Raw genomic sequence first — 17,468 nt, forward strand, 5'->3', positions numbered from 1 at the left:
GCGACTCGTCATAATCACCATTTTCTTCAGTGATGGTGTGTTCAGCTGCAGGTGATTAACCTGAAAAGCACCGCACCATGGACTGATGAATTTTCATTCACCCTTCCATTTCCATAATGTTTCAAAAAAGATCAGGTCAACTGAAGCTTCAAAAGCCTCTGTTCGCAAATTACCAATTTACTTAATCCAGTGTGGCTACTCCTCTGCTAAAGAGTTAGTAAACTGCTATTAGAAATTATATTATACAGATACTTCACGGGAGGAAACAGAATATGTCATAACACAAACAAAGACTTGTTTCTAATACAAATATTAATTATGTACTTACGACAATAATTTACGGCAACTACAATATTACTGCGAGAATAATTTCTAGTTGATGCAAATTCTATGGAGTATAAGGAGTGAGGAAATAACCCTTTAGTCTAGGCTTAAACTTTTTAGTAACATGATTGAAAATCTAAACATTAACTGCATAGAAGAAATGAAAGGAGTGAAATGAAAATTATTTAAAATCAGTATTTAATTAAATTTATCCTGTTTAGCCAAAGAAAGATGCATTCCCGTGACACCTAATTCAAAAATTCTAAATTTACAGTAAAATATATTACATCAGAAAACAGAAATTTAGAAAATCAAAACAAAGCAAATGAATACATCAACTGATGCGCCAGCACCCTGAACATTTTGGGACATACTGTCAACATTTTTCTTGTTAACAACTAACCTAACCCAACAAGCAATACACAGAGCCATCATCACACACACAAGATAATTGACCTTGACGACTGAGTTTCAAAGACCACCTACTAGCTTTACCGCGTGCATCTGCAAACCACGTCGTTCGTTTGTCTTCCTGACACTGTCAGTCCACTCTTGTTCCACGTATCACGTGGTACACGGACGTCGGAGCTGTTAGCAGCCACAGCTCGACACAGAAATCGCCTCTAACTTGATGTTCCCACGACCCACAAACATCGGATCCACCTGGACAGCTGACAGAGACATCATGAGTGCGCAAAAAGACCACGCCTTAATTTCAAGGTGACAAATGCTTCAGGCTATTTAAGATGTACTCAATTGCAGAAGAAATCTGTTCAAGCCTCCAACCTTGGTCCAAAACCAAAATCCATTGATTAATTCTTGCAGGAAATACAAAAACGATAACCAGTGGGCACGCAAAAACAGATGCACGGGTTAACTAATAGGCGCAAAAGCATTGATCGAATCACGATTATAAACATAAACGTATGCAACAGTATGCCCAAAATGAACTGTTTTCAGTCAATGACAAAACGCAATAATTTCGGGCGTGCACCGTTCTTTGTTTCACCCGCTCGCCACGTTGAGGCACAGGACGTGAGCGGGACCTGAAACAGACGAAACAAACAAAACAACTTCTATAAGATCAGCCAACAAACTTGAGAGCAATTCATTAACAACTGAACGCACGAAACTTACCTGTGCCCCTGGTATCCGCGTGTCTCTTCTGATGCGCTGATCTGAATTGTTACGTAAAAATTCCATCACACCTGTCCACAACGCAACGAAACTTCAAGCATCTCAATTGCACTCCATCTACTACGAGGAGTAAAACCACACGCCGACTTCGAAGTCTGAATTATCATTTTTAAGCAATTGTCAACATCCATCGCAAAACAAAACGTCGATGGATTCCAACATCGAAAACGCAAACAAACTTCGTCAGAGCCGAAGGACGAACCACTGAATTCGAAATGAAACGTCAAAGATCCGGCCAAGCGAATACATTCCCCTTTTTTGCATTCATTAATCAGAGTAAATGTCGACGCTAATTGACAACTCATATTCGAATTGATTAATTCGAAATAAAATATGTTATTATTAATACGCCAGAAAGATTTAATTCGCGTAATTTTCTAACCGGGACAGACTTTTCGCGATTATTACCGCCACGCCGAACGTAATGTCACTGATCGATTAGCAAATTCGTTAAATTTTCAGTTACTTTTTATCATTCGCTCGCGCGTTTACTTCGGTGTTAACAAAATTCGATGTCATCTCTAACGTCGAATCCTCAGGTTACTTTATAAACTGGAATAAAGCATAACACACAAGAAAGAACAAAATATTTCACTTCATACAAATCAGCTTATGTTCCTAATATATATATATATAGGTATATAGATTCAGACGAATCTTTCAGCACTGAAGCGAAAGACTGAAGAACCAAATTTGGATTTTGGCTTTACTGAATCTTTTTCCTTGCAATGCGAATTATTCACAGGAAGAGAATGCAAAAGTTCTTTTTGTCTGTCTCTCCTTCTCGCATTGATTTCATTGGTCGTGCCGACCGAACCTGTCAAGTTGTGCACCCTGTGATAAAAAAAAACACACACACAGAAATATCAAACCCTCCTAAGTGAACGTCCATTGCCATGGACACAAAAGCTAAGTTCACGCGACCTAACATGGGCACCTATCGGGGAGGGCAGGGAGGACACTTACAAACTATAAAAAAAGTGTAAAGTACACAGGGTTGCCAACTTGACCTTAACCTAACATGCCCTCAGTCGTGGCGGGCGCCGCGTCAAATACAAGTTGCCTGGCACGGACCGACGTGGTTATCGTTGGCAACCTGGGGCCTGGCTGCTCTGATAAGACCGTACCTATGCTATGGCGTACAAGATATGCCGCGAGCACCCTGCCCATCCTCCAGCGGATGGGTCCTCAACCACTAGGGGTTCGGCCGACACTGGTTTTTGTCTTCTTAACTTTACTCTTTGCGCGTTGCTCCGTCCGCCTTGGTCCCTGGTTCGAAGCCCGACTGCTGCTGGTCCCGTTCCACCGCTGCAGCCGTTGACACAACACAACACAACACAACACTGCACCACACTTACTTAGAGAGCCGTCGTCGTCCACACGCAAACAAAAACCACGTCGAAACTCCAAGAGTACTCGCGAACCACACGTTGCGAACCTGCCTAATCCCCACTGAGATAAACGCCTGTGAATCCAGTAATTATTCTACCTCGGAACGTTGTTTATTAGCTCGAAATATCTGCCGATATATTCAGTCAATTGAATGTTCTTCTCTGACCGCGACAGGTGAGTCAACAAATTTAGCATGGGCTGGTCATTTAGAAACGTTTGACACGATACACATGTCAGGCGGACGAACAGCTGTAAAAATGGATGTTGAAAAAGCAGAACGGTAATAAACAATGATAAGCAGATAAACTGCCGACAGTTTTAAATCGCTATTATAGAGCACTTTAGTGCGCCCTAAACGTCGCACTCTAGTGCGACCTGATCCTCGCACTTTAGTGCGCCCTGGACGTCGCACTCTAGTGCGACCTGATACTCGCACTCTAGTGCGCCCTGGATGTCGCACTCTAGTGCGACCTGATACTCGCACTCTAGTGCGCCCTAAACGTCGCATATAAGTGCATCCTAAACGTCGCACTCTAGTGCGACCTGATCCTCGCACTCTAGTGCGCCCTAAACGTCGCACTCTAGTGCGATCTAAACGTCGCATACAAGTATATCTTAAACGTCGCATACAAGTGCGACCTGATTCTCGCACACTAGTGCGCCCTAAACGTCGCATACAAGTGTATCTTAAACGTCGCATACAAGTGCGACCTTATTCTCGCACACTAGTGCGCCCTAAACGTCGAACACAAGTGCATCTCAAACGTCGCACTCTGGTGCGTCCTAAACTGGCGCCGTACCGGACGTGCCTTTATAATGGGAGACTAAACGTAATTGTAACTGAAGAAAACTATGAAGAGTCTTTTTGGAGAAAAAGCCATCGCTTAAATGCGTTTCATTATAAGCCGATTCTATTCTGGTTTGGGATCACGTGGCAGACTCCTAGAGCCTGAGACGTGTTCAAGAGTCGAGGACTTCATTGCGTTCACATCGGATGTTGAAGACGACTTGCTGGAAATATCAGGTGACAGAGAATCTCTGAATGTCTGATTGAATCTAACATTGGCAAATTTTGCTGAAGAATTAGAAGAGTAATCTAAGTGTAACTGAGGCTGATGTGTAGAATTTATTGTCCGTCCGTCCGTCCTTCCGTCACAGCTAACAGCATTTGTGCTTGCCGTCAGAATTTAAAAGAGTTTGTTGTTGTTTTTGTTTAGACTTTTGCAAATAAATTCTGAGCAGTTTTCTCTGAACGTCCGAAAGTCTTTAGACGCCGCGTAATAGAATTTAAGGGATTTAAAATCAGATTCTGTAACGCACAGTAAATACAAACAGACGTAACAATTTGTGAAGGCTTTCGCGAAACGCGTATATAAAAAGTTCCTCTAAATCCAAGCAAACAGAATATGGCAGTGAGCACACATGAACGTACAAGTCGTGTTTGTTAGTGTTTGCCGGCCATGCATCAGGAAGGAAGTAGCTACTACAAGAAGAGAAGACAGAGTTGTAGGTTGGTCATGCAGAAAGTGAGGCAACTTGAACAGATCATGTGTGGTACTCGCCGTAAAAATAATTTTTATCTAATGATTACGTCACTGTCACAAACGTGACGTGTTGTCAGATTTCGGATTCCACCGAATGGCGTACAGGAGAATGAGTCATTAAATTATTTTAATTTTCTTTTGGTATTTAAATATTGTCATAATAATGGTGGATAAACAGACTTTAATATTACTGGTATAATATCCAGGAAAATATTTAACCTATAATCCGCACTAATATCCCAAGTTCCTGGCGACTTCAGTAAATGCCCTGAACATTTTAATATTCACAAATGTCTTCAGGTTTAATGCGCGCCATATTGTGACTAATTACGCCAACAAGTGACGAGCTACACAGCGAGCAAACGGCACTCCAAGTGAACAATGATTACTGTCGGCTCTATTTGCTGCGTTATCTGTCTGTCTGTCTGTCTGTCTGTCTGTCCGTCGGAGGCAAAGAGTCAAGGACGGTATGCGTAAAGGCTTTAGGGAGAATCTTTTGCAATTGGAATTCTTTCAAACGCTTTCGGCACTGAGGGCTGGAAATTCAATTGAAAATCCTGTTCTATTTTCCGAAAGGAATTACATGAAAATATCGATGAGGAAGAAATTGTATAATGCTGCACGTATCCTAATACCAGCACATTGCAGCTAATCATAACGTCAGCATTCTAATGCACATTCTAATATCAATCTAATGTACATTCTAATATCAATCTAATGCACCGTCTAATATTAATCTAACGCACATTCTAATATCAATCTAATGCACATTCTAATATCAATCTAATGATCATAGGACCATCCGCACACTGTTTCAAATCCTAATATCACCAATCTAATCTCACCCGATCATTAGAAATCTAAATTATGCCCATAAATAACATTATTTACCACACTAAAGCAAATTATTTGAAGTCCTTATTTCTAAATACTTAAATACAAACGAGCGACTTCATACATAAGAAAAATACATTCTACGTATATCTTCACATTCTGTATTAGTTGTTTGATGGTTCCATCTTGCAAGAACAATGAGTGGGCCAAAGTTACAAGAAAGGCGCGTCATGTTACATAAAAAGAGCGCCATGATGCCTTCGAACTTCAGAAATAGTTCCTCATGCTGGAATCTGTACCATAAATATTGTTAACTGATTTCCTGTCCTCGCAATATTTGTATTTCTGAATGCATTTCATTTTCCCGTATTACAAATATATCACCAAAATATAATTGAATCTATTCTACTTAATGCACCTGGATTATATTCCAGCACGCAGGCTGTTTGCAAAAAGACCGCCAAAAGTTTCCGAAAAGTGCGCCCAAATGCCAATGAACTTTACAACCTGTTCTCACTGTTACAATGCAAATAATTTCCGACCTGCCATTACGTAATTTACTCGAGAATACAACTTCAATATTTTACTGAATTTTTAGTAAATATTTTAGTGAACACTTCGATATTATAACAACCAGCGTTGAGCGGTTAAGTACTTGGGAACTACTTTTTGTCGTCACCCACCAAACTCCTGCAAAGTTCTTTCTGCACGCTTCTGAATATTTTTAATTATCTTTAATGCAACGAAATGATTAATAAACACTTGAAAGTTCGCTAATTAGCAGAGATGAATGCTGTTCCACCGCACAACCTAATTATTTGCAAAGTACTTACAGCAAATGCGGGAGTATGACACACACACATCTAGTCTCAACCACACGCGAAGGCTTTCTGCTGTCACTGGCCTGGTAGACGCCCCAACGTCTTGTTTACACGCAAGGTGGCTCTGCACCTGCAACCAAGTGGCGAATCGGCGAAGAAAACCAACTTTTTAAATCAAATTCTTCCCTTCAATTAAAGTAAAATTTTATCATCTCTTTTTCTTTTTATCTGTATTTGTTAACGAGTCGGAGTAAACATGGTCTTAACTTGCGATGCAGTTTGTGACGTCACGGGCTCAACATTTCGAACGGCGATTCCCGGGGCAGCTCGTTTGCATTGCACCCCCTTTGTATCACTCCGCGATTACCCTGGGAATTTTACGTAGCGAGTTCCAATATGGCCTCTTTCTTGCACTAATAACCTAATTAATTACAAGCCATATTGTAAAATTAATAACTTGGAATGGATGCTTCTATATTAGCCAATTTTGAATGCCTACAAATACACGCGCATTGCACCTTCAGAAAACCTTACAATTCTCATTCATTTCTCTTTGCAGACATCTTCTTCTTCTGTTTTCGTGAGTCCATTTGTCCTTGGTTTGACCCCCAGAACGAATCGACTGTATGCATCTGAGTTCTCGTTAACAAAATTATACTCAGCTACGGATTCTTCTTGAAATTAAATCATCTCAACTCATTCCCTTCTTCAAAGTCTGCATTTTAATGACATTTGTCGTAGAGGAGTTGGTTTCAGAGCCGGGTTAAAGAACTGTGGGCCTTGAAATTTTAGCTGATGTGTGAGCAATACAGACGGGGTCGTATGCCATTCTAACACGTACAATCTGCAAGACACCGAATATAATCTTAAAATGGGAGATGATAAACGCGCAGTCAGTCAATATATGTATTCCCGCGCGTTGTTCATCACATTGTCCACAAAAGCTTTTGTATGTAGGCAAATCTGACCGCTTAAAGCCAGTTAACAAAAAGAATAGAATGGGTGGATTTATTTCGCTTAAGATGCAGCTGTGCTGATCAACACAGTGGGTGTGTGTGTTTTGAAGAAGTATTGGATAGCCGTCGTACACCAAATGATGACCAGAGCAGCTCAGAGCATGCCACACAGTTCCCACGTATCTCGTTACAGCCAGCATTCATTCTTCTTTAAATGTATCGTTCGTCTGCAGGTCTACTTTCAAGGTAACAAGGATCAATAAAGGCAGAGCTTCAGAACACATGAAATACTCCATAGTTTAGCTCACAGTAAAGCAGAATTCATTTTTAACGTGATATGTATATTTACTGTGTAATAGCTAAGTTCTCCCAGAGAGGCGTTTTTTCATATACGCGATGTTTAATGTGAACTGATGTAGATAAAGACGGTTCATACATGAGAGTTACAGGCAATTTGGGGTACAAACAGAAACTTATCATTGCCATTACAAAAGCATTAAACTATGTTGAAACACTGACCAGGACGTAACTATTACAGACAGCCAATACGAGAAAAGCACACATTCCAGTAAGTTCAATTCGAAAAGAGAAATATAGTAATGTCCTAGGACAGGAAACATGGAGAGATTTCTGTTTCACCGGCGAGGATTATGCTATCTACTTGAATATTAACGACGTTTCAGAGATACTTAGTGGCTCTAATCTCAACACTGGTGATGGGGTGTAGTAAGGACCCCTGAAACGTCTGTCAGTTTCTACGAGACTACTACAAGGCGCAATATCCCAGAATTATGTCATTTTGCACATCAAAAGTATAATAAAGAATAAATCTGGATGGCTGAGAGCAGTTCATCTAATTAAAACATTTCCTACCATTAACATAACCTAAATATTCATGTTGCCTCATTCAACTGTTGTTTGTTTGAGGACTCTCATTACAGCTATGCATTGTGTCGTACCCCATTGGAAAGCAGCTCACAGGCGCATTCCATTTCATATCGCAGCTGGCCAATGGGAGACGCTGTCTTCCTGAGCACTCCACCAGCAGTTGTGCGGGAAAGGCTACCTTGCAAGGCTAGGCGTGGATCTGATTGAAGTCGTTTCATGGGCGTGGCCCAGGCGGAGGGCGACTGGCGTACACGCTATACGTCAAAGGTTCGAATCCTGATCTGCGTAAATACTCTTACCTTTCACTGATAATCGAGAGTGGTAAAGAAACTGTGGCAATCTTAGACAGAAGGATTTGTCGTCTCACAACACCGACGAAACAGGGTGTTACTCTAACAGAGTAAAATGCGTACACATTTCCATAATTAACAGTTGCTTAGCACACCAATTGAACATAAAAGGCAGCTACAATTTTTCTTATTTTCGTGTTGACTCTCCTGTCCTTGAAGGACCATAATATCTTCATATATGGGAGGTGTATTCATCTATTTAGACATTTGGTAGGACTCCTCGGATGAGCGATCAGCCCGTTACAAGGAATCTGCTTACACAGAAGTACACAACACGAAAGACTCGAACAAACATTCATGTCTTGAGTGTGAATCGAACCCACGGTCCCAGTGTCAGTACGCTAAAAAGAATTATCTTGCTACTAATATTGATTGAGGTAGTGAGCACCTCCAAAACGTCGGTAATCTTGTACCATACTTCACGGTGCTACAAAGCAGAAGACAGCCATCTTATGCAGCTGTAACATATCAGGAAATTGCAGGGTTACGTTAATATCAGGGAACAAACTTAGTAGCATCACCTGAAAGACATATTTTGACGCGAGAGACGAGATTATCTTCGGTTTACTGCTCAAGTCCCTTCATGGGGTTACAGTTCGGATAATCGATTAAAATACATAACTGGACGGTCTGCAGCCAGGTTTTCCTAAAGTTGTAAGGCAAATGCAGGTCTTGTATCTGACCTTTCATCGTTTCGTAAAACACAGTAAATACTTTGACACGAGTAAAATGACTCATCGCCTAGACGATAAAGGCTGCAAGGATCTCTGACACATCGCAAAAACTTCTACCAGACTACAAGGCGCTACAACCCAGATGACTGTGAGCCATCTTCGTTCCACCGTGAAAACCTAAAATCCTTCTTGGCATATAACACACTAATATTAACTACAATCTCAAGTGAATATGAGCTCCACATTTCTTTAAAGCAGCTCTGAAACCCAGGTCTCTAGGAGAAATATCACATGCCTTAAGGAAAACAAATTATGCAACAAACTTTAGCTTTCATAAGTATCTGCAGTGAAATGTGTTCGCTAGTTTATCAGCTCTTATCAGGCTAAAACAATATAAATCACGCGTTCTTGATGCTGCCCCCAAAAAATGAAAATGAATTATCACAAGGCCCAACAGGCTTTGATTCTCTGATAATGCGTGGAATCTGATCGTAATAATTCTTCTCTCACGTTTTCGTCGTGTTGCTATTTTACATTATAGGGCTACGTAAATATATAACACCAGAGAGAAAGACAAAAGAACTTGAAAAGCTACTATATCTCCAACCCCCCCCCCCCCCCGACCCAAACCGAAACAAAAAACGATTACTAATAGAATCCACGCCTAGCCTTGTTAGGTAGCCTTTCCCGCACAACGGCTGGTGGAGTGCTCAGGAAGACAGCGTCTCCCATTGGCCAGCTGCGATATGAAATGGAATGCGCCTGTGCGCTGCGTTCCAATGGGGTACGACACAATGCATGGCTGTAATGAGAGTCCTCAAACAAATAACAGTTGAATGAGGCAACATGAATATTGAGGTTATGTTAATGGTAGGAAATGTTTTAATTAGATGAACTGCTCTCAGCCCTCAAGATTTATTCTTTATTATACTTTTGATGTTCAAAATGACATAATTCTGGGATATTGCGCCTTGTAGTAGTGTGGTAGAAACTGACAGACGTTTCAGGGGTCCTTACTACACCCCATCACCAGTGTTGAGATTAGAGCCACTAAGTATCTCTGAAACGTCGTTAATATTCAAGTAGATAGCATAATCCTCGCCGGTGAAACAGAAATCTCTCCATGTTTCCTGTCCTAGGACATAACTATATTTCTCTTTTCGAATTGAACTTACTGGAATGTGTGTTTTTCTCGTATTGGCTGTCTGTAATAGTTACGTCCTGGACAGTGTTTCAACATAGTTTAATGCTTTTGTAATGGCAATGATAAGTTTCTGTTTGTACCCCAAATTGCCTGTAACTCTCATGTATGAACCGTCTTTATCTACATCAGTTCACATTAAACATCGCGTATATGAAGAAACGCCTGTCTGGGAGAACTTAGCTATTACACAGTAAATATACATATCACGTTAAAAATGAATTCTGCTTTACTGTGAGCTAAACTATGGAGTATTTCATGTGTTCTGAAGCTCTGCCTTTATTGATCCTTGTTACCTTGAAAGTAGACCTGCAGACGAACGATACATTTAAAGAAGAATGAATGCTGGCTGTAACGAGATACGTGGGAACTGTGTGGCATGCTCTGAGCTGCTCTGGTCATCATTTGGTGTACGACGGCTATCCAATACTTCTTCAACACACACACACCCACTGTGTTGATCAGCACAGCTGCATCTTAAGCGAAATAAATCCACCCATTCTATTCTTTTTGTTAACTGGCTTTAAGCGGTCAGATTTGCCTACATACAAAAGCTTTTGTGGACAATGTGATGAACAACGCGCGGGCATACATATATTGACTGACTGCGCGTTTATCATCTCCCATTTTAAGATTATATTCGGTGTCTTGTAGATTGTGCGTGTTAGAATGGCATACGACCCCGTCTGTATTGCTCACACATCAGCTAAAATTTCAAGGCCCACAGTTCTTTAACCCGGCTCTGAAACCAACTCCTCTACGACAAATGTCATTAAAATGCAGACTTTAAAGAAGGGAATGAGTTGAGATGATTTAATTTCAAGAAGAATCCGTAGCTGAGTATAATTTTGTTAACGAGAACTCAGATGCATACAGTCGATTCGTTCTGAGAGTCAAACCAAGGACAAATGGACTCACGAAAACAGAAGAAGAAGATGTCTGCAAAGAGAAATGAATGAGAATTGTAAGGTTTTCTGAAGGTGCAATGCGCGTGTATTTGTAGGCATTCAAAATTGGCTAATATAGAAGCATCCATTCCAAGTTATTAATTTTACAATATGGCTTGTAAATAATTAGGTTATTAGTGCAAGAAAGAGGCCATATTGGAACTCGCTACGTAAAATTCCCAGGGTAATCGCGGAGTGATACAAAGGGAGTGCAACGCAAACGAGCTGCCCCGGGAATCGCCGTTCGAAATGTTGAGCCCGTGACGTCACAAACTGCATCGCAAGTTAAGACCATGTTTACTCCGACTCGTTAACAAATACAGATAAAAGGAAAAAGAGATGATAAAATTTTACTTTAGTTGAAGGGAAGAATTTGATTTAAAAAGTTGGTTTTCTTCGCCGATTCGCCACTTGGTTGCAGGTGCAGAGCCACCTTGCGTGTAAACAAGACGTTGGGGCGTCTACCAGGCCAGTGACAGCAGAAAGCCTTCGCGTGTGGTTGAGACTAGATGTGTGTGTGTCATACTCCCGCATTTGCTGTAAGTACTTTGCAAATAATTAGGTTGTGCGGTGGAACAGCATTCATCTCTGCTAATTAGCGAACTTTCAAGTGTTTATTAATCATTTCGTTGCATTAAAGATAATTGAAAATATTCAGAAGCGTGCAGAAAGAACTTTGCAGGAGTTTGGTGGGTGACGACAAAAAGTAGTTCCCAAGTACTTAACCGCTCAACGCTGGTTGTTATAATATCGAAGTGTTCACTAAAATATTTACTAAAAATTCAGCAAAATATTGAAGTTGTATTCTCGAGTAAATTACGTAATGGCAGGTCGGAAATTATTTGCATTGTAACAGTGAGAACAGGTTGTAAAGTTCATTGGCATTTGGGCGCACTTTTCGGAAACTTTTGGCGGTCTTTTTGCAAACAGCCTGCGTGCTGGAATATAATCCAGGTGCATTAAGTAGAATAGATTCAATTATATTTTGGTGATATATTTGTAATACGGGAAAATGAAATGCATTCAGAAATACAAATATTGCGAGGACAGGAAATCAGTTAACAATATTTATGGTACAGATTCCAGCATGAGGAACTATTTCTGAAGTTCGAAGGCATCATGGCGCTCTTTTTATGTAACATGACGCGCCTTTCTTGTAACTTTGGCCCACTCATTGTTCTTGCAAGATGGAATCATCAAACAACTAATACAGTATGTGAAGATATACGTAGAAAGTATTTTTCTTATGTAAGAAGTCGCTCGTTTGTATTTAAGTATTTAGAAATAAGGACTTCAAATAGTTTGCTTTAGTGTGGTAAATAATGTTATTTATGGGCATAATTTAGATTTCTTATGATGGGGTGAGCATTAGATTGGTGATATTAGGATTTGAAACAGTGTGCGGATGTTCCTATGATCATTAGATTGACATTAGAGTGTGCATTAGATTGATATTAGAATGTACATTAGATTGATAATAGAATGGGCATTAGAATGCTGACGTTATGATTAGCTGCAATGTGCTGGTATTAGGATACGTGCAGCATTATTCAATTTCTTCCTCATCGATATTTTCATGTAATTCCTTTCGGAAAATAGAACAGGATTTTCAATTGAATTTCCAGCCCTCAGTGCCGAAAGCGTTTGAAAGAATTCCAATTGCAAAAGATTCTCCCTAAAGCCTTTACGCATACCGTCCTTGACTCTTTGCCTCCGACGGACAGACAGACAGACAGACAGACAGATAACGCAGCAAATAGAGCCGACAGTAATCATTGTTCACTTCGAGTGCCATTTGCTCGCTGTGTAGCTCGTCACTTGTTGGCGTAATTAGTCACAATATGGCGCGCATTAAACCTGAAGACATTTGTGAATATTAAAATGTTCAGGGCATTTACTGAAGTCGCCAGGAACTTGGGATATTAGTGCGGATTATAGGTTAAATATTTTCCTGGATATTATACCAGTAATATTAAAGTCTGTTTATCCACCATTATTATGACAATATTTAAATACCAAAAGAAAATTAAAATAATTTAATGACTCATTCTCCTGTACGCCATTCGGTGGAATCCGAAATCTGACAACACGTCACGTTTGTGACAGTGACGTAATCATTAGATAAAAATTATTTTTACGGCGAGTACCACACATGATCTGTTCAAGTTGCCTCACTTTCTGCATGACCAACCTACAACTCTGTCTTCTCTTCTTGTAGTAGCTACTTCCTTCCTGATGCATGGCCGGCAAACACTAACAAACACGACTTGTACGTTCATGTGTGCTCACTGCCATATTCTGTTTGCTTGGATTTAGAGGAACTTTTTATATACGCGTTTCGCGAAAGCCTTCACAAATTGTTACGTCTGTTTGTATTTACTGTGCGTTACAGAATCTGATTTTAAATCCCTTAAATTCTATTACGCGGCGTCTAAAGACTTTCGGACGTTCAGAGAAAACTGCTCAGAATTTATTTGCAAAAGTCTAAACAAAAACAACAACAAACTGTTTTAAATTCTAACGCCAAGCACAAATGCTGATAGCTGTGACGGACGGACGGACGGACAATAAATTCTACACATCAGCCTCAGTTACACTTAGATTACTCTTCTAATTCTTCAGCAAAATTTGCCAATGTTAGATTCAATCAGACATTCAGAGATTCTCTGTCACCTGATATTTCCTGCAAGTCGACTTCAACATCCGACGCGAACGCAATGAAGTCCTCGACTCATGAACACGTCTCAGGCTCTAGGAGTCTGCCACGTGATCCCAAACCAGAATAGAATCGGCTTATAATGAAACGCATTTAAGCGATGGCTTTTTCTCCAAAAAGACTCTTCATAGTTTTCTTCAGTTACAATTACGTTTAATCTGCCATTGTAAAGGCACGTCCGGTACGGCGCCAGTTTAGAGCGTACCACAGTGCGACGTTTAGGGCGCACCAGAGTGCGAGGATCAGGACGCACTAGAGTGCGACGTTTAGGGCGCACTGGAGTGCGAGTATCAGGTCGCACTTGTATGCGACGTTGAAGATACACTTGTATGCGACGTTTAGGGCGCACTAGAGTGCGAGAATCAGGTCGCACTTGTATGCGACGTTTAAGATATACTTGTATGCGACGTTTAGGGCGCACTAGTGTGCGAGAATCAGGTCGCACTTGTATGCGACGTTTAAGATATACTTGTATGCGACGTTTAGGGCGCACTAGAGTGCGAGAATCAGGTCGCACTTGTATGCGACGTTTAAGATATACTTGTATGCGACGTTTAGGGCGCACTAGTGTGCGAGTATCAGGTCGCACTTGTATGCGACGTTTAAGATATACTTGTATGCGACGTTTAGGGCGCACTAAAGTGCTCTATAATAGCGATTTAAAACTGTCGGCAGCTGATCTGCTTATCATTGTTTATTACCGTTATGCTTTTTCAACATCCACTTTTACAGCTGTTCGTCCGCCTGACATGTGTATCGTGTCAAACGTTTCTAAATGACCAGCCCATCCTAAATTTGTTGACTCACCTGTCGCGGTCAGAGAAGAACATTAAATTGACTGAATATATCGGCAGATATTTCGAGCTAATAAACAACGTTCCGAGGTAGAATAATTACTGGATTCACAGGCGTTTATCTCAGTGGGGATTAGGCAGGTTCGCAACGTGTGGTTCGCGAGTACTCTTGGAGTTTCGACGTGGTTTTTGTTTGCGTGTGGACGACGACGGCTCTCTAAGTAAGTGTGGTGCAGTGTTGTGTTGTGTTGTGTTGTGTCAACGGCTGCAGCGGTGGAACGGGACCAGCAGCAGTCAGGCTTCGAACCAGGGACCAAGGCGGACGGAGCAACGCGCAAAGAGTAAAGTTAAGAAGACAAAAACCAGTGTCGGCCGAACCCCTAGTGGTTGAGGACCCATCCGCTGGAGGATGGGCAGGGTGCTCGCGGCAAATCTTGTACGCCATAGCATAGGTACGGTCTTATCAGAGCAGCCAGGCCCCAGGTTGCCAACGATAACCACGTCGGTCCGTGCCAGGCAACTTGTATTTGACGCGGCGCCCGCCACGACTGAGGGCATGTTAGGTTAAGGTCAAGTTGGCAACCCTGTGTACTTTACACTTTTTTTTATAGTTTGTAAGTGTCCTCCCTGCCCTCCCCGATAGGTGCCCATGTTAGGTCGCGTGAACTTAGCTTTTGTGTCCATGGCAATGGACGTTCACTTAGGAGGGTTTGATATTTCTGTGTGTTTTTTTTTTTTATCACAGGGTGCACAACTTGACAGGTTCGGTCGGCACGACCAATGAAATCAATGCGAGAAGGAGAGACAGACAAAAAGAACTTTTGCATTCTCTTCCTGTGAATAATTCGCATTGCAAGGAAAAAGATTCAGTAAAGCCAAAATCCAAATTTGGTTCTTCAGTCTTTCGCTTCAGTGCTGAAAGATTCGTCTGAATCTATATACCTATATATATATATATTAGGAACATAAGCTGATTTGTATGAAGTGAAATATTTTGTTCTTTCTTGTGTGTTATGCTTTATTCCAGTTTATAAAGTGACCTGAGGATTCGACGTTAGAGATGACATCGAATTTTGTTAACACCGAAGTAAACGCGCGAGCGAATGATAAAAAGTAACTGAAAATTTAACGAATTTGCTAATCGATCAGTGACATTACGTTCGGCGTGGCGGTAATAATCGCGAAAAGTCTGTCCCGGTTAGAAAATTACGCGAATTAAATCTTTCTGGCGTATTAATAATAACATATTTTATTTCGAATTAATCAATTCGAATATGAGTTGTCAATTAGCGTCGACATTTACTCTGATTAATGAATGCAAAAAAGGGGAATGTATTCGCTTGGCCGGATCTTTGACGTTTCATTTCGAATTCAGTGGTTCGTCCTTCGGCTCTGACGAAGTTTGTTTGCGTTTTCGATGTTGGAATCCATCGACGTTTTGTTTTGCGATGGATGTTGACAATTGCTTAAAAATGATAATTCAGACTTCGAAGTCGGCGTGTGGTTTTACTCCTCGTAGTAGATGGAGTGCAATTGAGATGCTTGAAGTTTCGTTGCGTTGTGGACAGGTGTGATGGAATTTTTACGTAACAATTCAGATCAGCGCATCAGAAGAGACACGCGGATACCAGGGGCACAGGTAAGTTTCGTGCGTTCAGTTGTTAATGAATTGCTCTCAAGTTTGTTGGCTGATCTTATAGAAGTTGTTTTGTTTGTTTCGTCTGTTTCAGGTCCCGCTCACGTCCTGTGCCTCAACGTGGCGAGCGGGTGAAACAAAGAACGGTGCACGCCCGAAATTATTGCGTTTTGTCATTGACTGAAAACAGTTCATTTTGGGCATACTGTTGCATACGTTTATGTTTATAATCGTGATTCGATCAATGCTTTTGCGCCTATTAGTTAACCCGTGCATCTGTTTTTGCGTGCCCACTGGTTATCGTTTTTGTATTTCCTGCAAGAATTAATCAATGGATTTTGGTTTTGGACCAAGGTTGGAGGCTTGAACAGATTTCTGCTGCAATTGAGTACATCTTAAGTAGCCTGAAGCATTTGTCACCTTGAAATTAAGGCGTGGTCTTTTTGCGCACTCATGATGTCTCTGTCAGCTGTCCAGGTGCTTCCGATGTTTGTGGGTCGTGGGAACATCAAGTTAGAGGCGATTTCTGTGTCGAGCTGTGGCTGCTAACAGCTCCGACGTCCGTGTACCACGTGATACGTGGAACAGGAGTGGACTGACAGTGTCAGGAAGACAAACGAACGACGTGGTTTGCAGATGCACGCGGTGAAGCTAGTAGGTGGTCTTTGAAACTCAGTCGTCAAGGTCAATTATCTTGTGTGTGTGATGATGGCTCTCTGTATTGCTTGTTGGGTTAGGTTAGTTGTTAACAAGAAAAATGTTGACAGTATGTCCCAAAATGTTCAGGGTGCTGGCGCATCAGTTGATGTGTTCATTTGCTTTGTTTTAATTTTCTAAATTTCTGTTTTCTGATGTAATATATTTTACTGTAAATTTAGAATTTTTGAATTAGGTGTCACGGGAATGCATCTTTCTTTGGCTAAACAGGATAAATTTAATTAAATATTGATGTTAAATAATTTTCATTTCACTTTCATTTCTTCTATGCTTTGATATTTTAATTTTAAGAAATTACGTTGTTACAAATCGTGGTATAACAATTTGACAACTTAAGATTCTAACCTGAAATTAATTTTTGTTGAAATTCTTCCTCTGTTCTGTGTTGCTGATATACTGGTCTTCTAGTTGCATGACATAATCACTTCTAACTGCTGTTCTGCTGTTTCGAAACTGAAATCTTGAAAAGAAATGCAG

Source organism: Zootermopsis nevadensis, unplaced genomic scaffold (assembly GCF_977971745.1).
Source record: "Zootermopsis nevadensis isolate Lab colony 2312 unplaced genomic scaffold, Znev_1.0 Znev_ptg000011l, whole genome shotgun sequence".
Taxonomy (NCBI): domain Eukaryota; kingdom Metazoa; phylum Arthropoda; class Insecta; order Blattodea; family Termopsidae; genus Zootermopsis; species Zootermopsis nevadensis.